At 45.4% G+C, this 25,773-nt stretch overlaps 1 long non-coding RNA gene across 1 annotated transcript; it reads left to right on the top strand.

The window, feature by feature from the left end:
• Positions 1–5,913: 5,913 nt before the first annotated feature.
• On the top strand, positions 5,914–19,982 carry LOC116665105. Its single transcript, XR_004321679.1, has 3 exons — positions 5,914–5,995; positions 16,745–16,750; positions 19,973–19,982. It is a non-coding gene; the product is annotated as an uncharacterized LOC116665105 (long non-coding RNA).
• The last annotated feature ends 5,791 nt before the right edge of the window (positions 19,983–25,773 follow it).

Here is a 25,773-nt window from a genome sequence, read left to right as displayed (position 1 = left end):
TTTGTAGATAATCTGCAGCAGTGAAATTTTTCATAATGTCACTGCAAAATAAATTAAAATGTTCATCTTCATATGGCTGGTTCCATTGCATTAAAATAAATGTTGCAAGCTCATTTAATTAGTATAGTTAGGAATGTCTCTTCCCTGCTTCACTGACTCTCCAAATCACAAGTTAATTTGTCAAAATCAGACCATTGTTTTTCCTTCATTCTTCATTACTAGAGACAGCCCCATTTAAATAAATGTTTATGCTACAGAGAGCAGAGCAGTGAACAACCCCAAATATTTTCATAAGGCAATGCTGAAAAAGTTGGAAACATAGGGAGTGAGGATGCATTTTTTCCCTCCCTTTGTGGTTATTGGATATTTGGATGAAAAGGTACAAAATTGAGCGGTCTGCTGTAACTGACACTGCGCTGTCCGCCATTGCTCATGATGGCGGGTTACATCCTCTTGAAAGCAGTTTTCTTCTCTGTTTTTCAAAGACAAATGATGACAAAAAATACTATCTCTGTAAATTACCCACATCAGATTATTCTCTTCAAGAACCCTTCGAGAATCAATTAGTCAGTGTTTGCTGGTGGGGGAAATGGTGGTCTGAACTGGGTGCAGAGGTGGGGGTTCTAGTTTTCATAGCTATTTGCTCACCTTTTACTGGCAGTGAGTAGCCAGGTGGTCCTGCTGAAAATTCAAGGGATAACCAAACCCCAGGATTTCCTTCTTTCCTCTCTCACTTCCCAACCCTCCCAAACCTCCAAGAAAAAATCGGAAGTCTCCATGACCACTGACCACTGATAAAGCCCGAATTCCTGGCAATAGAAGTATGTTGGGGTTAATGAAGGAAACCAGGGAAGAGGGGTTCCTATAATTAGCTGAGGTGTTACATCTGTGGAGGTCTTCTGGAAGGCATCCATCAGTCAAGGATGAAAGCGCTTATCAGATCATTATCAGCTCCCCATACTAATGAGACGTTGCATTCCTGTGCGGTAGACTCCTCCCCTGGAAAATGCCACAGCGCTCATTTCCAGATTCAGCCTCAACCAGGGAAAGGCCAGCTTTCCTCTCTGAAGGCGATGGGGTGACCCGACCTCCCTCCTCCATAACGAAGCTAAAGGATAAGTTAACCTTTTTCTTCTTCCTGTGCAGGCTTTTCTTGCCTGTGACCCATTTGCCTCGGCTGCACTTGCTTTGCATAGCTTTTCCCCTGGACCAAACTGGTGCAAGGAAATGGGTGTGGTTTTCAGGTTTCTCAATACACGGTGGCTTTAAGGCTCTCAAAGGTGCTCTTGGTATGATTCTAATGAAATCTCTTCTGTAGAATCAAACTTTTCTTTTTTGTTTTTTCTTTTCTTTTTCTTCTTTTTTTTCTTTTTTGGTACACATTCTTGGGACCAACCTGACTTCGTTAGTAAATGATTTAACCCACAAGAAGACTTAATTACTATGTATTGGACAAATGTGCCTACTTGACTTGCAAATATCAGACCCAGGCCGGCAGGAAGCAGCAGCACCCCCGGGCTACCTCACTGACAGCTGGGAGCTGCCCGAAGTAGCCCGAGCCTGGCGCTGTGCATGTGTGCATTCATTCACTCACTCGTCTGATCAACCTGTTTGTTTATCAGTGCACTGCTTGGCACTGAGTGTGGACAGCCCTTCCTCTGTCTTTTCTGACATAAAAGAAGTGGAGCCTTCTGAGTAGACTGGGGCCAGTATGCCCTGTAGCCAACTCTCCAGCCCCTGAACCGCACCACCTTATCTACAGCAGTAGAGTTTTACTGAAAACACTTGTGTCTCTGGTTGGCTGTGGAGCAGCCTTTGTGAAACTAAAAAATCAAGCCGTGCACCTGAACAACAAACGAACTGAATGAGGGCCTGGTCAAGCACTAGTCTGGGCAGCAGCCTACGGAAATGCAGGACTGTCTCTTGGAGTCCCATCTCCTTGGGTCAGCTCCTTCGACAGTGTGTCTATGTTGGCGAGTATGAGAAAGACTGATATGCACTTTGGGTGTTGGGAACCCTGAAGTGGAGGAATTCTGACATGCAAGAGCCAACCAGAGAGCAGAGGAAAATTTTCTTAGTAAAAATTATGCTGCCACACGATGTTGGCTTGGTTTTCTGTCCAGACCAAAAGCCAGGCTGGAATTACAGAGTCAGATGCACCTGCAAGGGGCAAACAGAGCAGGCTGACTTCAGACAAACCTGGCTAAGTGCCCCGAGGCTTCTGCCGCTGCTCAACTCCCGGACTCCACTTACTAGCTGTGACCCAGGGCAAGTGACTGCCTCCTGAGAGGCCTTTCCTCACACACAAAATAGTCGTCGTCGTCATCATCATCATCATCATCATCATCATCATCATCATATATCTTTTACACGGTTCCTGCAAAAATCAAATGAGACGCTGTGTGTAAACATGACCTGGCACATTCAAGTGTTTGACATGTTAGTTCTCTCTGGGGCTTTACAAGGACTAAAGGAGCAGAGGCGAGGGCAGGTTGATGGATCAGAATGAGTGTGAGGTAAACTTTGGAGAAAAGTTAGTTTTCTTAATGGAATTTATTTTTAATTAAGTCTGACTGCTGAACTATTCTTGAACGGGATACCACGCAAAGACTGAACTGCAAATGTCTCTGGTGTATACGGATTACAAAATTCATAGTTTATTTTCTGGAATGAGCTTAGTGATTATTGGTCAAAACCCATTCACGACTCACAAAAAGACGGGATGCCTTCCCAGATCACACACTAGTTAGCAGCCTCACTCTGTGTTACCTCTCACCTCCCTTCAGATGTGAGAAAACTAGAGACCACTTCTGACTAAGGGTGCCCAGACCCTCCGACCATTCCTCGTATGACCATGAGCTCTCCTGACCATTTATTACCCTTTTCACCCTTCTTTAACCCGCTCCAGTTTTACCATGTTCTTTTTAAATGTGATGCCCAAAGCCGAATAAAATATACCAAATGCTTCTGACTATGGCAGAAAAAAAGAACAGTGACCTCTTTTGTTCCGGACAAATCTACGATTAAAACAGTCTGTTGGCAGCCACACCACGTCCGCCTTGCAGTCAGCTGAAATCTTTGGGACTTTTTTACACCTGAATGGCTGTTAGTCAGCCTCTCTCATCCTGTAGGTGTGTCATTAGTTATTTGTCCTGATAACAGAACCTTATGTTTATCACCATTAAATTCAGCGAGTTTAGGCTATCACTTGACTGTCAAGATCTTTTTGCATCATAATTCTGTCATCTCGTGGATTAGTTTTACATCCCAGTTCAGTGTCAGGCTGTTATTCTGTCAGTCACATACCTCTCCCTTTGCTTCTCAAGGATAACATGACAGAGCGGGTAGGTATAGTTCAGTGGTAGAACACATGCTTAGCATGCACGAGGTCCTGGGTTCAATCCTCAGTACCTCCATTAAAAAAAAAAAAAAGAACAATTAAAAAGTTAAAGTAAATAAAGAAAAAAACATTTTAAAAAAAGGATACCCTGATAGACATCGACAGGTTTGCTGAACTCAGGAAACACATTCCTCTCAGCTCCCTGTTCACGTGATACCCTGACTCACAGCCACCCCATCTCAAATTCCAGTGTCTCCCGAGGATTTAAGACCTTCCAAACACTTAGTGATCCACGAGAAGGAGGTGGCCAGTAACTGCTATTGAATGCTTTCATCATCAGTTAAATTTCAAGATGAATTAAGAGGAATGGAACTAAGACAGGGGCTGCTATAGAAGTTAAGCAATGCAATGAATGATTATTAAAACATCAGAAAGCAAGAGAGAATTCTTTTTAATTCAGAGTAGTCAGAAGTGAAAACAGGAGTGCCTCTCTGTCCTTTAGATTAGTTCAGTATTTGTTGCTTAAAAATCGAAAGATTTATTATAATCTGCAAATTTTGCTTTTTATCTTTATATTGAAAATGTCATGAGTGTAAATGGAATATCCATTTATGTAAGGTTCAAAATCACCTATGGTGTTAGAAGTCAGAATAGCAGTTGCCGTTGGAGAGAAGGGTGGGAGATTGATCAGGAGAGCCCAAGGAGGTTCTGGGGGGCTGGTCCATTGTGGCTTGTGATCTGTTGGTGTTCACACAGGTGTATTTATTTTGTGGACATTCATCAAACTATACAGGTGTGAACTGTGCACTCCTCGATATGTAAATGATAAATGGAAACCAGTTTGTGATGATCAGAAAGCCTTTTATAAAAGTCTTTTCTTTTTTTTTTTCTTCCTGAGCACAAAGAACAGAAGAACACATAATTAAGTTCATTCATCAACCTGGTTTTGTGAGAGCCTTCTAGGTACAAAACACTGTCCTCTGTAGAGTAAAAGGCACTGGGGCTCTGGAGACACAAGATGGAGCAGACACAGCCCCTGCCCACGAGGAGCTTACAGACCAGTGAGGGATAAACATGCACTGCACAGGAAACGTCCGGGGGTCCTAAGAGGGGTCTAGCGGCTGAGTGTCATGAAAAGCCATTTGAACAGAATTTCATATACTCAAGAATGACATATAATATTTGTGAATTTGTGTCTAGTGAATGACATTGTTTCACTACTCTGCTCATACAATGAAGAGCTTTTTAGATTCTATTTTTGTCCCATTTTGTGGCAAGGTCTAGAAGAAATTTATACATGCATCAACAATAAGAGATATGTGATTGTGTTATCAAACATATTAAAATAATATATACTTTATAACATTGTTTTCAAAGATCTAACTTTAAAATGTTTCAAACAGGGGAATGCCCGGGGAACTAATTATAAAGCAGCTTTTGAACATACAGATAAAATTTTTAAATGAAAAATCTATCCACCAACTGATGAACAGATAGACAAAATGTGGTACATCCATACAATGGGATGTTACTCAGCCAAAAAAGGAAGGAAGTACTGATACCTGCCACAAATGTGGATGAACCTTGGAAACATTACGCTAAACGAAAGAAGTCAGATGCAATAGGCCACATATCGTAACATTCCATCTATATTAAATACCCAGAGTAGGCAAGTGCATAGATACGGAAGGCAGATTAGTGGTCTCCAGGGCCTGGGGAGGGAGGAATGGTGAATGACTGCTAACAGGTACCGGCAGGGCGGGGGCTTGCAGGGGCTCTTTTCCAGGTGATGGAAATGTTCCGGACTAGGGGTAGTGGCAATGGCTGTTTGACCTTGTGAATACTAAAACCCACTGAACTGTACACTTCAAAATGGTGAATTTTATGGCATGTGAAATATATCTCACTAAAATATATGTAAGGCAATTTTCAAACATCCAGATGAAAATTTTTAAAACATAAACTTTTTAACTGAGAAATTCTCAATACAACTTTACATCTAACAAATGAGCACCGCAAAACACACACATGGAGATGGAAAGTTATAAAGATCAAACTAGGGAGATGGGCTCCCATTTTTGTGAGCACTAAATCAGGATATAAAGCACACTCTTTCACACACGGCTTTAGGACGGACCAGGACATGACTGCTTGTGTCCGTGTCTCTATTGCTAATTCCAAACCTGGATTCATTTGGGACTGGATGACCCGCGTCAGTGAACATTTTATGAATTCCTGTTTTCCTTAAGCTGATTGACAACAAAACTGCTTTCACTGCCCTCTCTGATAAACAGCCCTTTCTCTGGTCCCTGTTGGTGCAAATTAGAGAACAGTTGGTGCCAATCAGCATTTATAGGTAAGATGAGTTTTCCAGGAGAGAGGCGGAAAGGACTCAAAGCAGCCAAGGAAAGGGCTCTGCAGAGGCAACCCAGGTAGGCCCCCAGTAATAAATACGCTTATTGCCTGGACAGTAAAAAGTACTGGAGAGTTTAAAATAAATTCAGAGTTATTTAAACTTAATTTATGACCAGGAAAATAAACCCTCTCTTCCACCATTAATGTTTTTTATCTGGGCCATCAAATGTCACACGCTACTGATTTTGGATGTAAGGTCACTGGAAACAACATATCAGAGGTGTCAGCACCACAAATCAAGTGAAATTCCCTTAAAAATAAAAACGTCAAGAGTAAAATAATAGGCAATAGTTATTTCATGCTATGAAAGACTTCTAATATATCAAAGGGTTCACCTTTTTTTACCTTTATGATGTATCACTTTGAACACTAAATATACTTCTGCTTAACAGATAAAGTAGAGAAAACAGGCATCAGAATGCCGATGATAATAACACCGATGACATCTAATAAAACTGTCTGCAGGCATAAAAGCATTAGAAGGCAGAACCCTGAATATATCAACAGACAACAATGACCCTGCGTATACAGAGTTCTGGTATCTAGCATATCAATTATTTTAAGGGGTCATCTTAAAGGTTAACCAAAACGGTGTCTTTGAAATCAGAATAGAAATTATACTGGGTTTTGGTAAGGGGGAAAAAAAAGAGCTTGCAAAGCTAATGTGGTTCTATACAGAGGTCCAAATCGGGAAGCAATCCTCTGGTCTTTTATCCAAGGACTGAATGAAACAGAAGCAAGTGCCAATGTGCTGGGAGGAGATGAAAGAGAAAGGAGGCTTGGAGCAGACGGGTTCTTTATGATCCTGATGTTAAACAACAGACAGGCGGTGGCATTTGCTATGAGGCGTCGTTGCTAAATGCATTAACTCCTGGCAGGGTCAATTCAGCCAGGATTAAACCTTATGCAAAAGCATCTGACTGAAAGGGTTAGCAAAGCCTCAGGTAAAAATGACTTTGCTTCATCCTTATGACGTATCTTACAGCAATTTTCTAGGACGTTAAAGGTAAAATCTTGCTTCCTGATTGAAGGGCTCATAATCCAGTGGATGAAATGGCTCCAGGGAAGGATAAAGGAGAATGGAGCCATTCACGTAGAAGCACAAATTTCGCCCAAGATGGTAGTGAGCAGTTAGAGAAAAGCCATAATACTTCAGTTTAAGCCTCCCAAAGTCCTTTTATCATTGAGAGTAGCAGCGAGGGGAAGAGGAGGTCATGTTCACCAATCAGCAGGTAACAAGGGGCAGGAGATGGGCCAATGTCATCGCCGGGGTCACAGCACCGGAGCTCTGAATTCCAGAAAAGTCAGATATGACAGACTTTAGACTGGAGTATCCTTCTTGGCTTTGGTGGCTATAGAATTTTCATGATGCAAATGAATGTAAAAGACTTGAAAATCTATCTCCTTTCATGTGACAGATGAGGAAACTGAGATCCAAACCCAGGAGGGAAGTGCTTGGGGGCAGAGCCAAGATGGGAGCAAGCCTCCACTGTGGTCCCTGGTGCCGGCCAGGCCACTGGTGTGACTGCCACACACCAGCCCCCCTTGTGTGAAGCAGCTGTTCCAGCTGGGAGGCAGTTCCCCTGGAATGACCCCCAGTCCTTGACTTGAATGGCATGCTAGTAAGTCTCACTGAATTCTCTGCACCTCAGTTTCCCCATGAAGTTATTTGATATCTGCACCCATCAACTTTTCAGAATATTTCTATAAAGCTTGGATATCTTAGGAGAAGACCACATAAGAATAGCCCCATATAGCTGAGCAAGTAAGCAACTGAACTTCTAAACTGAAATCTGGCTCGGCCATGGGCTAGCAGTAGAACATTGTACAAGATGCTAAATGTTTCTAACTCTTGGTTTCCTTATCCACAAATCAGGGCGTGTAACCATAACACTTATCTGACATGCTGTTGTGAGGATGAAAATAAAAAAAGCTCTCAGGATGACAGAGTGTGCATTTATACAACAGAGGACAGGAAGTCTCTGGAGGCAGGGGGCTGGAAGTCTCAGGGGTCCTGGGCCACAGTTGTCCTGACACTCAGCATATCAGCCTTTACCTGCAAACACTGACCTGAGTTGACTGTGAGTGTGGGACTGAATGGCGTGTAAACCATATAACAGCCCAGGGCTTCCCTACCCCAGGCTGTTATCCCTTGAGCCAGCTGCTCGAATGATGGATGATTCCTCTGGTCCAGGTGGGGCTCGATTCAGAGCCACAAAGTGAGAGACAAGAGCCTCAATGCCAGTCAGCACTCTATTTACTTGTGGATTTGGCTTATTAAAGACAAACGATGCTGATGCGGGTCCATGGGCATCAAATGAATTATTTATCCATTTGATTAAACTGTTTCATTGGAGGACTCAACCTTGTTTAACTCTTGAGTCTTCAGCCTGGTGTGTAGGAATTCTACTGAGCACTTTCTCATCACTTTCTGGATTTTGCTTTGGCGTGCCACCTTGAAAATTCATGAGCTACATGGTAAAGAGATATCTGTACTCAAGGCTTTACAAAGAAAAAAAAATCAAAACCGAACTTGGGTTTGAGAAAACCATCAGTTTCTACAAAATGTTTATTGGAGAATCTGTTCTTGAACTGATTAGACCTTTGAAAGTCGCCAGTAAAAGATATTTAAAATCAAATGTAATGATATAGTGCTTTTATTCATTTTCCCTAACCTAAAGGGGAGCTTTTTCTTCCTTCAAGCACACAATTTCACTCAAAAGTAATTGCTAACTCTCTCTCATTCTATTACTTGTAAATTCAATGTAATTAGAGACATATTCTAGCTAGTTCATTACTGGCTTGAATTTTTGCCCAGCGATTTTTCAGCCTGTTGCCTTTTCAAAACACTTTATTAAAAACTTATTTTAGTATCACACTCTTTAAAGAAAAAATAATAACTTCCAAATATATTTTATAGGAACCACTCAAAATACAGCATCCAATGCCAGAAACTAATAAACTCAAATCACAGAACTCACATCAGAAGGCTGCCATAAACTTTTAGAGCAGCTTGGACATGTGTGACCTGAAAATTGAAGTGCATGTGCTCTACATACTTTCACTGGAGAAATTGTCACCATGTCTTGCAATTTAAAAACCGTGTTCTTATTCCATTCACTAGATTGCAAGTTAGCCCATAAATATCCTTCTTTCTCCTAAGAACTCCAAATACTTTTCCATCGCATTTCCCTGAGGCATCAGCCTTGTGGGCTGGTGTTTATTAGTCCTGTTTTATGGAGTGAGATGCTTGGATAGGCAATGGTTTTCAGGCCAGACCATTGAAATGGAGAGTTTTGACCTTGCTGCTTAGTCCTGGGAGGTGGGGATTTCAGAGGAGAATGCCCTGCTGAGGGAAAGAGTCCACACTGACACCTGAGACCCAGAGGTGGGTTATCAGGCTTCACGGTCCATGTGTTAAATGGCCTGCAGGGTTGAAAGCTCGAGCAAATGAGCCCATGTGTACACACAAAGCTCAGTGCTGGTGATTTTCTAGGTTAGCTCCTCGGGGAGCACGGGGCAAAGTAGGCAGCCCCTCCTGGAACCAAGAGCCGGAGAGGGAGACTGGCTTCGCGGAGAAGCAGGACTAATGGAAAAGAGAGAGAGAGTTGCTCCAGGCTGCCTTGTTACCTGGCAAGCTGAGTGCCTGCCAGGTGGAAAGGCACAGCTGACGTCACAGTCTAGACAGGGCAGTTCCTGGGGACTCATTTCTTAAGTCAGCTGTTATTTCCAGTGGTAAATTCTAGAGGAGAGGACTTTGAATAGCTTTAAAAAAATAATGAATCAAAGCATGAAAATGAGCCCATCTGGAAATGTGGCATCTGGAAGGTGTTTCTCCGACCGATGTCACACCATGTCTGGTCCACAGCAGGTAGATCTGGGGATCTCAGCACATTGGCTTCCTAGCTTCATAGCATTTAAGCATTCAGGTATGAGAATAGTGAGTCTCCAGTCCCCAGGTAGAAAAATTGAGGCTATCTAGTTAAGATAGCTGGTCATTATCTTAATTTCAAATGAAATACAGAAATCTGAGCCACACAGACTAGTTTTCCATTCTAAGATCTGAGGCCTTTACTTGGCTAGGGAGGGAAGGGTCCACTGGGAAGAAATCAGCATTTCCTCGTTCTTCTGAATTCCATCAGTGGAAAGCATGGGATCCAGTACCCAGTGGAATATTCTGATCTGAACAACGCATTTTTATTTTTGATAATACATGAAAATTGTAATTCAACTTCTATTCAATTTGGGGGATCTCTGATCTCATGAATATGCAAATGATCAAAAATAGAGTGTAGTTGGTACTTATTCTATAGGAACAGAATCATTAGTTATGAATAAGAAAAGCTGATGACTTGAGTATATTTCCACTTCTGCAAACCAATTTGGCTTAATTTGCAAAATCAGTAGAAGAAACAGCCAAGTTGTTTAAAAAAAAAAAACTCAATTCAACTTATTTTTTAAAAACTGATTTGGCTTATTTTAGTGCCCCCAGATACAAATCTAACAAAATATGTATACGACCTACCTCTATGAAGAAAACTACAAAACTCTGAAGAAAGAAACCTAAGAAGTTCTAAATAAAAGGAGGGATATTCCATGTTTATAAGTAGGAAAACTCAATATTGTCAGGGTTTAACTATTTCCTAAATTGATCCATAGATTAAACTCAATTCCAATAAAAATCTCAACAAGTTACTTTGTGGATATTAACAAACTGAATCTAAAGTTTATATGGGGCAAAAGAGCCCGAATAGCCAACACAATATTAAAGATGAACAAAGCTGGAGAACTGACACTCCTGGACTTCAATACTTACTATAAAGCTACAGTAATCAAGACAGCGTGGTATTAGCAAAAGAACAGACAAAGGATCAATGTAACAGAGTAGAGTACACAAATATAGTCAATTCATCTTCGACGAAAAAGTAAAGACAATTCAATAGAGGAAGACTAATCTTTCTGACCAGCTGGCACAGCTAGACATCTATACGCCAAAAAAAGAAAAAAAAAAAAAAACCATGAAGAATCTAAGCACTGACCTTATAGCCGTCACAAAAATTAACTCCTAAATGGATCATAGACCTAAACATAAAATGCAAAATTATAAAACTTCTAAGTATCTCATTGAAGAAGAATGTGAGGAACATTTAGGAAGGAACAGGGCCCTGCCCTTGCGTGCACAGGACAGTGGAAAGTACAGGAAGCTGAGAGTCAGGAAGCCTGGGGTTTGGTGCCTGCCCTGCCAGGATGAGTTACGTGGCTTCAATCAAGTGACTCCTGCCTGAGTCTCAGATTCCTTGTTTGGAAAACCCCTAGTCAGGATAAGATGCTTTCCAAGATTGTGTTCACTGCCGATTGTCTGGATTCTCTTGAGGAGAAGGTAGAGGGTAGAACCTAAGTGCATGGGTCCTGGGTTTGGATTCAGATGCTGCTACTTACCACCTGTGTGATCTTGGGCCAGTTACTTAACCTCTCTGTCTCACTCCTCACCTGTAAAGAGGTGGTAATTACCATCACCTCACAGGGTTGGTGGAAGTTTGAATGGAGGATTCAAAGTGCTTATCCAACGACTGGCACCTCGGCAGAGTGCCCTAAATGTTCGTCATTTTTATTGTCCTGGCAGGTGTCACTTTGTACCGGACATCCCTACCACTATTCTTGGCCTGCTGTCCTTCCCTGACATATAAATTTAAGGTTCTTATGAGGATCCATTTTCAGCCTCTACCTGTGGTGCCGTGTGGGGAAGGCTGATAGCACGACAGGCAACGTAAATCATCCTCTGGTCCACAGATGCCAGTTGGCAATGCTGTGGTGGCCACGTAATGGAGAAACAGGGGCCAGGGCAGAAATGCGCTGGAGAGGACGGATAAAGTCCCAGTGTCTGTGGGAAGAAGAGAGGGTAGGAAGGATGACAGCAGCTGCTTCCACTCAAATCATCTAATGTACGCTGGGTGACACTGCTGGTGCACAAGACTGGGGCTCAGCACTGAGCTTGTATCTGTAGTGTGTGTGTGTGTTCGCGCATGTGTGTGCATGCAAGGAGAGGAATATAAATGTTTAAAAACAAAGATAGTATTTATGTCTCAAGGAGCTTACAATCTAGTTGTGAACCTAAGACCAGTAGCCAAAAAATTTAATTTAGTTAAGATCACGGTGTGTGAAAAGGTAGAAACAAATAAAGTGCAAAGGACATCGAGTCCTGTGGAAGGTATGGAAGATGGTTTCCTGGTGGAGGTGGCACTGGACACGGAACCTTAAATGATAGGAAAGATTGCAACAATCATTCACTCAGTCAATAAAGCTTTACCGAGCACCTACTAAGTGTCAGGCACTGCGCTAGGTCCTAGGGAGGCAATGGCAAACCAAAACAGACATGGTTCTTGTGAGAGAGTGGAGGGAAACATTTGGGACAAAAGGAATAAGAAAAGCAAAGGGGCAGAGGCAAGAAAATGCCAGTCAGAGCATGGCTGTGACCACGGGGAAGGCAGTTGGAGGCATGAGTGGGAGGATTCAAATGCCAGTGAGCTTGAACTTCACTCCGGGAACGCGTGTACACAGAGTCGTGCCTGTGGAAACATGGGGGAGCGGGTAGGGGGTGTGGTGGGCAGACTGAGATGGAGCCCGCCCGAGCAGCAGCCCCCAGGGAGGATCAGAGCGGAGGCCGGGCGTGGGGAGGGGGTGAGTTAGAGCAGTAGAGTCCCAGAGCTACTGGCCAAGTGAGGGCGTGAACGCGGGTGCGCCTGAGGGAAGAGGTGGAGGAGACAAGCAGAAGAGAAGCAGGCGGGAAGACGAGGCCGCCGTCAGCCTCTCCTGGCCTGCCTTGTACAGGATGTGTTAACCAGGCTGTCGCTTAACCTCTGGGACTCTGTTTCTTCAACAACAAAACAAACAAACACCACAAAAGTATTGTTTTGAGAAGTAAAAATAAACAGCATGGAGTTCTAGACACTGGGGAAATAGTAATCCCTGGACATCACGTGGGTGAGATAAATTAGACATTCACTCATTTACCTTTTCTTGACTTATTTGCATGTGGCAGGTCCTGCAGACACACAGGTGGTCTTGACCTTCACCCTTGGTGACTGGACAGAGTGGCTGAGGGGCAAATACGTCTTTACGGTTAGTGGGGTTGTTGTTTGATGGGTGTAGAGTTTTTGTTTTGCAGGATGAAAAGTGTTCTGTTAATGGGTGGCTGTGATGGTCTCGCAAAAATGTGGATGTGCTTACAGCTGAACTGCACACTCACCCATGCTTACAGTGGTAACACTGTGTTATCTATTCATATATATACTAACCACAATTAAAAATATAATAATAAAAAAAGGATAAATGAAAGCAGATTGAAGAGAAGATAACATTAAAAAATATCTTTACAGTTTCAAGTCTGTGTGACCAGGAGTATGGTGGGAATTGTCCAAAGAACTAGGACCATCTAGAGGATTCCATTTGGTCAGTAGATAGAGAGCTGGTTGATTTGGACACACTGAGCTTGAAGTGAGAGCCCGACACTGTTGAAGGCATCCCGCCAGCCGAGAGAAACCTAAGGCAGGAGGCTGGGAGGCTGGCACAGAGCGTAGGTCTCTTCACTTCCCATCATTTCTGCTTTTTCAGAACCTCACTTCAACACAGCCCTCTTTGGCCTCAACCCCGCCATCCCCCTCCAAATGCAGTTAATACCTCTCGGGTTTGCTCTGCACGTGCCCTCAACTCCTGCTCGGCGCCTGATTCTCTGGAGACAACCTCACCAGTATATGAGAAAGTACAAATAAGAATGTCACAAGATGCCATTCTTTTATTAGCTAATTGACCAAAAAATTTTTAAATGGTAACAGCCAGTGCTAAAGGGAGAAGGAGGGAGTAAGAATGCTCATATATGTGGGTGGGCATGTAACTATTTTGGAAATTAATTTGATAAAATTTTTATAATTTTTTAAACACACAGTCTTTGAGACAGCAATCAGTATCTCTCTTCCAAGTGTAGAAATCTGTATATCTAAGGATGCTTGTTGCATCAGTGGGAATTACAGCACAAACTATGGGACAGCCATTCAAGGAATGCTGATCAGCCCCTGATACGTCTGCATTTCTTGGCCTGAAGGGATTCTATACTGCAATAGGCAGAAGATAAGTCTGTATTATTGTTAAACAGTCATATAGATAAATAAATAGATAGATATAGATATAGATATAGATATAGATATAGATATAGATATACATGGCTAAATTTGGGGAGTGGTTTTTATTTTATATATTTATTCATATTTTTTATATAAAGCAAATTAAAAATTAAAATGAAAAAGGATTCTTGATAGAGGGACTCTCATCGGCACAGTTCATTCTTTCATTGCAGGCAGTGACACAGGTCCCTGATGAGCCTGTGGACTGGCTGCCTCTGGGTCACGTGACAACCCCTGGTCCATTCAGGAGTGTGAGTTCCTGTAAGGGGCTGTGGTCGGGCTGTGGTCAGGGCATTTTCACTGGGAGGACTTGTGAGAATACAGACATGACCATGGAAATGCCTAGGACTTTCCACCTCAGCCAAGGACGTAAACTTGGGAAATGCCTATGTTTCAGGGACACAGAGAAGAGATTTGAGGGAGGCTAAAAAGAGAACTAAAATAGCACAATGCAGAGAACAAAGGAGCCAGTCAGGGGAGGAAATTAAATCAGAAGAAGCAAGCAATTTACCAAATGACTACTTTGTACAGGTGTTATTCTAGTGCTGGGGATATGGCCTTGAACAATACAGGCAAGCTCCTTAATTTTATGGAGCCTACAGTCTGTCAGGTAGTGGGTAGTGGGTGGAGGAGGAATTGACATTAGTTAGGAGTCAGTTTAGCTGCAAATGACAGAAGACCCAGCATAACAATAGCTTAAGCAAGTTAGAATCTGATTTTCTCTCTCACATAGAAGTCCAGAGGGATGTGACCCAGGGCTGGCAGGACCACATCATGACATTGTCAAGGATCCAGAATCCTATTATCTTGATACTCTGATGTCCTCAGCATGAGGCTTTCACCTCAGAGCCCAATATGGCTGCCCAAGTCCCAGCAATCACGTTCACATCCCTGCTGACAAGAAGAAGGAAAGAGGATAACATGAGTGCTCCCCCTCCTTCTAAGGACACTTCTACTTATATTTGATTGGCCATGTTGCTACACCTCACTGCCAGGGAGGTTGGGATACATGGTCTTGTTCTGGGGGGAGTCCATGTACCTGGCTGAAATTTGGTGGCCTGCTACTAGAGAAGAAGGAGAGAATGGATAGTGAGAGGTACGTGTCTCTACCATAGGAAGAAGTCAGAAAATAAGCAAACAAAAACGTCACAGAGGAACAAATGTTTTGATGGATAAAATCCTACGTGAAAGAAAGTAAGGGAAGATGGGGCTCCTCCAGAGGGAGTGGTCAGGAAGCATCTCTCCACAGAGGTGAGATTTTAGCTGCGACCTTTACAACCAGAAGGAGCCAGCTGTGGACATCTGGGAGAAGGATATTCCAGGCAGAGGGAAGAGGTAGGACAGACACCTTGAGGCGGGAGCAAGCCGGGTGTTGTCGAGGAATGAAGAACTCGTCGTAACTGTGCACACGGAGAAGCAGACACGGGGCTGTGTCCTAGGAGATCCTGGGTGGGCGGAACATGAGTGGGGCTTATTAGCACTTTTTCCTGGAGGGTGTGTGTGTGTGTGTGTGTGTGTGTGTGTGTGATTGAGAAATGGACAGACAGCAGATGGAGGCACTCTCTCATTCACTCAGGTGTGTATTCCTCTGTCCCAGACTTCCCAGACTCAAGATATCAAGTGAATGAACAGATCGGAGAGTCGGGGATGACAATTAATCCAGACCTATCAGGATAATTATAATAAAATTTCTGCTGCCTTGAGCTGTGTCCCCTCTTCCTCATCATCTCCCACTGGGATCCCATGAGATCTTTGCTGAGTGGGGAACAGGGGATATAGAGTGCCCATGGCATTGCAGGACCATCATCATATGTTCTGTTATACAACCTCTCTTTGGTCTTAGGCTGCCATAGGCTAGAAACTGAGACCTAAATGATTGTTCTGGTCCCAAGGCAGCCTGGCCAGAAGATGGAGGCCATTAAGAACTGCACAATCATTCCACTCGAGTTCAGGAGGTGCCCGACTCCAGTAAAGCCAAATTGTTTTGCAGCTACTATGTAATTTAATTCTCACAGCATCCCAGGAATTGGGTGAATAGGTATTATTCCCATCATACAGGTAGAAAAAGGAATTGAAATACAGGAAAAGTAATTGGTTGACCTAAGGCGAATACGCAAGTCAATAGCTGCACAAGACTCGTGAACCTCTGTTATAAGTGCTTTGTCCGCTGGACCACACAGCCTCCTGAACAGGGTGGTTCCTGCTTAAGCCAAAAGTCCTTGCTCTGTTTCCTGCTAGGGTGACTTGTCATCCCAGTTTGCCCAGCGCTGGGAGGTCTCCCAGGCAGGGGAGTCCAGGGCAAAGTGGGACAGCTGGTCCCTCTGTGTAACAGAGCGGGGACATCTAACAAAGTACTTAATTAAGCACGAGCAGCTGTGGTGGGTGAAGAGGAAACTGGTCTCAAAGCCAAATAAGACTTTTCTCTGATGCTTTATGATTTGCTTTGAAAACTGTATAGCTCATAAAGATAAGACTCATCATGTCAAGAGAGATTTTTTTTTCCCCAAAAAGGTGAGTTCAACCAAGCTTTCCTTTCCCTGGGCTCAGCCTGAATGGCCCTGCAGCTGCCCCGGCGGGCTTCCACCTCTCCCTTAGGAACGTGCCATGTGGGTCAATGCAAGGTGCGCCAAATATGGAAACCAACAAGATGGCTAGAGAAGCCATGGAAATGACACTGCTGAGTTCACACACAAAATTCAGGGTTGAACTCATGACTGGGGTCGGGAGGCCCTGCTGTGAAGTCCTGGCGATGGGCGCTCACAAAGTCATAGGAGGAGAAGACAGGACAGGGCCGGCAGGCTCTGTTGAGCAGTAGATCGTTGTGAATATGAAATTCTCTGGCGCCCAGTTTGCCTCTGAAATTGTGGTTGACCCTCTGGGAGACATCTTTCCTTTTGATCAGCTGGAGAAAAGGAGGAGAGATGAACGCCTACTCCTCCCAGAAACCAAGGCCCCTGCCCCACCTTTGGTCTGCGGGAGTCTGTGTCATCCTAGAAAGCAAAGTGCTGTGGGGTGACTGCCACCCCAAAGGTCACCAGCGGGCTTGCATCTTTGTTTTCTTTTCCCTTTCTCTAGGGGAGGCCTCACCGAAGCTGGCCTCCCAGCTACATGAGCTAACTTTATGGTGTGTCTCTGACCTTGGGAACCTGAGGCATAGCTATAGTGTGGAAAGGGTGAAACAGGTAGGCTGGGGGTTCTGATTTACACCAGGGAGAGCAACATTCAAAGGAGAATTTCCAGTGAGAGAGCTTTATTTTGAGGCTACACTGAGATCTCGCTCCCCTCCTGTTTACGGCCGGGTCAAAGGATGGGGGAGGGAGAGAGCTGAAGGGTCCCATTAAAATCTTGGCTGGCAGGGAGCAAAATAAAGCCTGTTACCTCACTGGGTACGTGGAATTTTAGCCCAAGGATGAAAGGATGTGGATGTGAAGTAGATCCTTATGAGTTTCAATTATCTTTCACAGAGTCGCTCTAAGCCGCATGCTCCTCTTTTATTGCTAACAACAGGGATCGTGCTTGCATTCCTCCCAGTGTTTTTTTCCCTTTCCCACCTCCACAGCGAACATTCTGCTCTCAGCTACACAGGTGCGCGGCCCAGCACCGTGATTCCCCATAAAACCAGCTCCAGCCGAGGTGCTCACAGACACTAGGGCTGAATTTATGAGACGCACGATGGGCCGTCCCCGCAGGGAGCAGGGCTGGCTCAGGGGGACAGATTAAGGGGCTCCTCGCCCGTATGTCACTGGGTCAAATTAAGTGCTGGCTCAGTGTCCCCACAACACACTCCCTGCTAATAAACCTGAGCCAAATGTGAAAAATGATCCCAAGACCTTGAATCAACTTTTGTTGTAGAAGCAGTCTCATCAAGGCCGTGAATCTGCCAAAATCACCAAGACTATGTCAGCAAGGTCTCTGGTTCAATCTAGCGCTCATGGCGGGTGGGTGTGTTTCTAGGCCAGGCAGCAAACCCACAGGCCAAATGCTTGCTGCGCCTGAGACTCAGTTCCGAATTTTATCACAGACTGAGGCCAGAACCCCAAGGGCAAAACTACTTTGTGTGTCTAACAGGAGGACAACTTGGCTTTGGCGTCGGGGCCCCCGGCAGTCACTCAACATCTCCCCTCTTCTCCGGAACACAGGGTCGCTATTTCCCCTTTTTGCACTGGTGTGAGGATGGAATGAGTCGGTGAGTGCACAGTCCTTAGCCTGCGGTAAACGTTCACTAGTTGCAGACACTAAGAGTACCAGGCATGGAAGTACTGGTTGTGTATCAGTTGGACTTTTTCTAAGCAGTTCTTACAGAAATTTCAAGCCGCCCGGATCAGAGTAAGATGAGGTAAGAAGATGATTTTCAGACCCCTGCCTGGCTCTTAGGAGGACACCTCTGTGTGATTCCGTCTCCTTTAATGAACTCACCCTCCCCTTCCAGGCTCTGCTGCCCCTGCTGAGGGTTTCAGCTGTGCATCAGCTGAGCCGGTGGCTTCTAGAAGCCCGCGAGTTGGGGATCTGCTTCCTGTGCCCTGTTGGGAAGAAAAGCACCACAGTGGCCAGGCACAGACTACTGTCTGTGCACAGGACACAGATGACATTGCACACTGTACACATCATCCTGGGGAGAGCAGACAGCCAAGTCCTAGACACCTTCCCTAGGAAAGCCCTGGATGTGTTCATAACTTGGAAGAAGAGAGACCTAAGAAGAGGGTCTATCACATCGAGGAAGCATTAAAAAAATCAATTAGAAGGTAAAAGCACAAATGAAAAGAAAGAGATGTGCCAGCTTTCTCTGGCCCATTCCCTTCTCACGGATTTAAGAAGCAATGTGACATGACAATCTGACACATGAAGGCATCCTTGGGTCTTAAGGCTCTGTGTGTGCCTGTGTGAGGTTAGCCGTGGCAAATGCCTATCTTTGTATCAAAGCCAGGCTGAATCCACAGGCACATCGAGGATGGGGGTTCCCACTCCCTCCCGGAGGTGCAGCCCATGGCCCTGTTTGTATTGTCTGTACATTGGCCTTTCTTTGGCCTTCTTCATCTAGCAGCAAAGCGAACCTCAGGATCAAACAGAGGGGTTTTGACAGTCATTTACTCATCCTGATGGGTTGCCCGCATTGATTACACTTTCTGGAAACTTCTCAACTCTGACCTCCTCAGAGCAGGGGTAGATGGCTTCAACGAGAACATTTCTTGTGCACTGAAATCATAAAATTAAATACCACAAATGTTCACCAGAGGCCCGCTGTTTGCAAAGGATGTGCTGAGCTCAGCCGGTTGCAGGCAGAACCGGGCTCTGGAAACTCACCATGTGAAGAGGAGACAGACACACTGGGTCAAGGCCACCAAAGTGTTCAAACATAAGATTTTAGGTGCATGGGAGGAAGACGCTGGTCTTCCAATTTGCTAGGCTGTCTTTACTTCTAGAACTGTCCTGCTAACCACAGAAATCCAGCATCTTCCTTTGCACGATGAAAATAATCAGTAATAAGAATAGAAAAGCATTTTATTTGAGCTAAACTGAAGACTAGCCCAGAAGCCAGCTTCCCAGATTACTCTGAAGCGCTGCTCGGGAGAAGCATGGCTTCCAGCACAGTTTCTTATCTTGTCAGAACAAAGAAACATTAACAAGGCAGGGGTACATTTTTTCAAAGGTTAAAAAAAAGAAAAGGCCCAGCCCGTACGCGTACAGCACGTACAGCGTGGCCTTGGCTCCTGGGGTGGGGGTCTCATCAATAAAGAAGCACAGCCTGGCATCCCGGGAAGAGGAACATTTCATCTTTATTTTTAACATGAACATTCTTTACTTCTGGCCAGTGTGCTCCTTTCTTTAATAATTAAAGCAGATTTGCAGTGTGTGTTTGATAGGCCACAAACAGGCTATTTTAGTTAAAAGCATACAATTCAAGTTAACTCACGTATAAGCCAGAATGACCTCCGTACGTCTCAAGATGTGAAAATTCCTTTCATCACCGGCCACTGGCAACACTCGGACAACACTGGCTGCATGAATGCTGCCTGGAGGGGAGAGTTGCTGGGTGTGGAAGGTAAGAGCGTTCCAGAAAGGAGAAACGGCTTCAGCCAAAACTCACAAGATTTGTCAGGGGATAGCAAATACAAAGTATACTGCAAGCCGGGGCCGGGGCGGGTGGTGGTGGGTCTTTAACAGAGATAAATGGGGAAGGTGGACAAGGTTCTGGAGGTTGGGGGCATATTAAAACCCACTTTGCAAATATGTCCTGGCAGAGCTGGTAAGGGTGACATCTTCCAGAATGCAGTTTAGAAGGAAGTCAGCCGAACCTCCCTGTACCTTCTTTTCTCTCTCTCGTGGCATTGAACCCAGTGTTCCCTGAGCCACAGATGGATCTGAAACATGGAGAAGCCGAAACAACCACAGTGAAGTCACTGATTTCTAGAACCACCTAAGTGGCAGTTGTTGGGGTCAATCTGTGGAAGAAAGGAAATGTTCCCACACATATGCTTCACAGAAGATTCAGAGTACAGGCTTTGGAGCAAATGGGCCCGATTTCAAATTCAGACTCTGCAACTTTCTACCCATGACCTTGGGCAAGGTACTTTTCCTTGCTGAGCCTCAATTTCCTCATTTTTAACTCAGCAAAGATAACTCCAGTCTCATTTGGCGGTTGTGAGGACAGAACGAAGTCATGTGACCTTACCTGGCCCATAATGAAGGTGTTCTGTTAATGTGAGCGCTCCTTTCCCTCCTTTCCGTTTGAAATCTGCTTTCATGCTGCATGCAATTAAAAGTTTATCATCTTCTAAAACTGATTTTCCAATTTAGGGGCAGTAAATTGTAAGTCGCTGCTATTTTCCTGAAATGACATGCTTTAGATTGGAGTCTGTTGGATTTCTTTTCAAATGCATTAAATTCTATTTACTGCATTTCAGATATGACACCAGCGTGTCTGGGAAAAATGTACAATGGTGGGTTCTGACTATTCAAGCTGTCTGTGAGAATATTAATACCCCAGGCCTCTGTCCTCTCGCTGGCCCCATGGACTCAGAGGGAGACGTTTCTTAGCAAATGTCAGATACCTTTAACACCATGGTGCACGTTGATTCCATTAGGCTGGCCTCGTAGAACCTTCCACAGACACTGAAACTGGCCCATTTTGGTTAAGTGGTGATGGGTGCTGTGTGAGTTTCCCCGGCCTGCCTGCCCCACTCCTGAGCGGGAGGGGCCCACTCTCTGAGCACCTCTGACTATGTCCATCAGCCACCAGCCTCACCAAGGCCCTTGACTCCCTCCCATTTACCTTAGGCCCTGACCTTGGGTCAGGGGGAAGAGAGAAGGCTACAGGGAAGGCCCACCTTCTTTAGACTGACTGGGAGGAGTCAGCCAAGGGCCGGAGCCCACGAGGGGAAGAAAAGCCCCGTCCATGCCCTGTGCCCCTGACCCCAGCACCCGGCTGTGATCCTGGCCAGGCCAGATGCCCTCACCTCTGAATTAGCTGTCTGGGCATTTATTCTGGCCTTCATCTTTGTTGTATGGTAAAGCTTTACATTCAGTGTAAAAGTCACTTACTGTAGGGAAGTTGAGTAATCCCTGAGCACCTGTTCAATTTAGCCTCTTTTTCTAAAGACTCAAATTAAGCCTGAGGAAGCTGACTTTTAACAGTTGACTTCCTTTGCACAGCTGTCCTCAGACCCTTCCACCTGAAGTCCTCCGTGCCCTCTGAAGTCCCCTGTGTCCTTCCTTTGAAGGCCTGAGGGTGGCACAGGGTCTACCACAGCCATTTAACTTGTGGGCACAAGAGAGAAATGAGCACAACCAGGCTTGAAGCAGCCAAACTGCAAAGCCTGCTAAGCAGGAGGAGAGAGAGAGACAGAGAAGCCCATCTGAGCAGACAAGAAATTCGCCCTCCGGCTACGAGGATGCACAGCTCCCACGCCTCGCGCTGGGGTGCATCTGGGAGAGGCGCAGGAATGCAGGCCGATGGGCCATTGTCTCATGGGCTGGTGCCTTCTGGAAAGCTTGTCTTTGTGGGCGAGGCGATTTCCCTGCACGTTTTCTATTCCCTCAGCTGAGTGTGTGCCAGCAGAGGCAGGTGTCAGGTAGCAGGAAGGCGCAGAGGGAGTGACCCCACCCCTCCTCCACCACATCCCAGGCTGAGGTGGGCCCAGGCTGAGGAGAGAGGTCACATCAGAGAGAGGAAAGGGTGTGGAGCAGATGGACTTGGAGGAAAGGAAACCCTGGGGACTTACACAAAAATCCGCTTTGGGGAAAAAGGCAAAAATGAAAGAAGTGCTTGCACAGGAATGGAGCTGATCCTCTGATGTCCATCAGATTGCAGATTCCAGGGGCTGTGGACGTGACAAGGAGAGATGGGGCTGAAGCGGGACCATGACGGGCAGCTGGAGGGCATGCTGGGGAGGCCTGAGGACTTCCGCTGAAAGGAGGTGCCCTTTTCCTGGGGGACAGGCTTCAACGGGGATGACTGAAGAGCTTCCTCCTCAGAGCAGAACCGGCTCCGGGTGGTTGTGGCCTGGCTAGCTGCAGGAAGTTTCTGGACGTATGCCCGCAGGTCCTGCACAGAATTCTTTATATGTGTGGACAGTTTGTGCAAAATTCTTGCCTATTCTTGCCAAGATCCAAAGAAATGCTTCAGAGTACTTTCCTAAGAGTAGAAGAGGCTGGATACCTGAGCATCCTATTTGGAGTTTAGAAATCTTATTTAGAAACTTATTTAGAATGTAGAATTTATGAATGACCAAATTTAACTCACTACAGAGTAGCTGGCCTGAGTCGTGTGTTTAAAAGGGAGGAACTGGGCTTTTGAGTCAGGTTAGCCTGGGGTCAAATCCTGCCCTTCCCCGGGATGGGGTGTGAGCTTGGACACACTGTTCAGCTGCTCTGGACTCCTGTTTCCTCAGCTGTACCGGGTACGTAGTAACACCTCTTCTTGTGAGAGAGCCTGAAACAGTGGCTCCCAAAATTGCTGCACCTCAAAGTCACAGCACCCGAGGATCTTTGGAAAACACTGATGTCCAGACATTCTGATGTCATCGGTCTCGGGTGTGGCCTGGGCAACAAGAGGTTTGATTTATAATCATTTTACAATGTTGTGTCAAATTCCAGTGTTCAGCACAATTTTTCAGTTATTCATGGAATATACACACTCATTGTCACATTTTTTTCTCTGTGAGTTATCATAACATTTTGTGTATATTTCCCTGTGCTATACAGTGTAGTCTATTCTACAATTTTGAAATCCCAGTCTATCCCTTCCCACTCTCCACCCCCCTGGTAACCACAAGTCTGTATTCTCTGTCTGTGAGTCTATTTCTGTCCTTTATTTATGCTTTGTTTTTGTTTGTTTGTTTGTTTTTGTTTTTGTTTTTTAGATTCCACATATGAGCGATCTCATATGGTATTTTTCTTTCTCTTTCTGGCTTACTTCACTTAGAATGACATTCTCCAGGAGCATCCATGTTGCTGCAAATGGCATTATGTTGTCGGTTTTTATGGCTGAGTAGTATTCCATTGTATAAATATACCACATCTTCTTTATCCAGTCACCTGTTGATGGACATTTAGGCTGTTTTCATGTTTTGGCTATTGTAAATAGTGCTGCTATGAACATTGGGGTGCAGGTGTCATCCTGAAGTAGATTTCCTTCTGGATACAAGCCCAGGAGTGGGATTCCTGGGTCATACGGTAAGTCTATTCCTAGTCTTTTGAGGAATCTCCACACTGTTTTCCATAGTGGCTGCACCAAACTGCATTCCCACCAGCAGTGTAGGAGGGTTCCCCTTTCTCCACAGCCTCCCCAGCATTTGTCATTTGTGGATTAACAAGAGGTTTAAAGGCTCCCTCAGGTGATTCAAATGTGCAGTCAAGTTTGGGAGCCATTAGCCTAGAAAGTAGTAAGTACTCAACAAACGTTTGTTCTCTCGCGGCCCAGCGATATCATTTGTGGGGCCCCCTGTTTGAAAAGTTTTCAGAATTTGAAGATGGTGACAGCAGGTGTTAAATCAAGCTCAGGGCCCTTCTGAGCGAGAGCCAACCCTCGTTTTCTCCCTTCCTCTTGTTCCTACTGGAGCGATTCCCCACACTAAATTAGAAAGGAAAAGAAACCACACAGCGGGCAGAGGGAGCAAGAAAGGAGGCGACCCAAGGTGGTGCTGGTGGGGTCTCCTGCTGGCTGTGTCTACAGCAGTTTTCTCTAAGAGCCTGGGACCTCCACAGAAGAAAATGCCTTCGGTGGTGAGGCTCCGAGGGTGACACCAAGAGACCTTCCCCAAACCCAAGTGCAGGGCCCGTTCCCACGTCCCCAGCCCTCTGCCTCAGCTCATGCACACCCACGTGTGGACACGCAAGACGCAGCACAGCACCAAAGCAGGACTCTGCAGGAAAAGTGTCACACGTGGGGGACAGTTTCTGTGATATCAAGACACAGGCCTTACAGGAAAGGTATTCATCAGTGAAAATAAATTTTACAACAAAAATGAGACACACTGCATCTCTAGAGAGAAGCCAGGTGAGAATGATGACTGGAAAATTCAACCCAGCGGCCCGGCCACCCTGCACGCCCTTTGGGGTGGCCTCACTCCGCTCACGGAGGTGGCTGGGGTGATGCTGTTCCCTTCAGCCTCTATGGTGGGACCCTTGACCCCTTACTGCTGCTTTACTAGAATGGGAAGAAGCAGGATGGGAAGGGGCTTGAGGGGGAAGGATGTGTGTGCCTATATCTCCTCCTTAAAAATACACCCCTGGCTCCTGGGGCTGGAGCCTCCCCCAGCCTGGAGCAGTGGTGATTTAGTGCGGGGCGCTTGCAGCCGCAAGTCACAGGCTCTGTGAAAGCAAAGGAAATGTGAGAATCTTGCTCAGAATTTACGGTTGTCTCATCCCCACCCTACTGTCTTGTCTGGGTCCTCAGGCGGTTCACACAAAGGGTTCAGTGACTTCGGCTCTGTCAACAGAAACCCAGAACATCTGGGCCCGGCTGGTGGCTTGGGCCTGACCTTAGGCTGTCAACGGCAAAGTTGGAGGAAATCATTTGGGAAGAATCAGGTTTTTAAAACAAAACAAACGAAACAAAACAAACAAAATAAAACAAAACAAAACAAAACAAAAAAACAGGGACAATGAAAAATCTGGGCATTCCTCCTAGTTTCAAAACGACAAGAAGAAAGTACTTAGCTCTGAGGACACACCCTGGACATTTGATCTGCCACGGGGACACACAACTTTGACCCTGTGCCTTCTGCCCTCCTGGGTCTGGCTTTCATCTCCAGCCCAGACCGCTCAGGTTCGGAAGAGAACAAAACGAACAAAACTTCTTGCAGCCCTCGGCCCTCAGCCCAGGAGTCGTACTCAGCCCTTCACTGCTTACTCAGACTGCTCGCCAGCCCCTCTGAGGGCCGGTCTGCCTTTGTAAGCTGGGATATTCCAAGGGTCGTTCCACGAGCTAGATGAGAGGTGCACCCACATCGGCGCTTCCTGGGAGCACAGGGAGTGAACTCAATCAACATCAGCTCTTTGGGTATCTGGGTGTCATCCTACAGAAACCCTGTGAGGCCAGGACTGTTACTCTTCCCATTTGAAAATGAGAAAAGTATGACTTAAGAGAGGTTAAATAACTTAAATCAGTCAATGGAAGCTCTATAATCAGATTCCAGGTCCACCCGAGCCTTGGAGCACACCACGTGCCTCCGCCAGCACGCTGGATCCACCAACCATGATTTCCACCGCAGGTTCAGCCTACCCAGTTCCAAGGCTGTGTGCCTACACCTGGTGATATAAGGACTCTCAAAGGCTAAATGGAAGGACGATGGAATGAAAAAAAAAAAAAAGAAAGACAAATATCTTAAGGGAATCATCTCA

This window comes from Camelus ferus, chromosome 7 (genome assembly GCF_009834535.1).
Source record: "Camelus ferus isolate YT-003-E chromosome 7, BCGSAC_Cfer_1.0, whole genome shotgun sequence".
Taxonomy (NCBI): domain Eukaryota; kingdom Metazoa; phylum Chordata; class Mammalia; order Artiodactyla; family Camelidae; genus Camelus; species Camelus ferus.
Note: the sequence above shows the minus strand (reverse complement) of the source record. Positions and strands in the feature narration are given on the sequence as shown.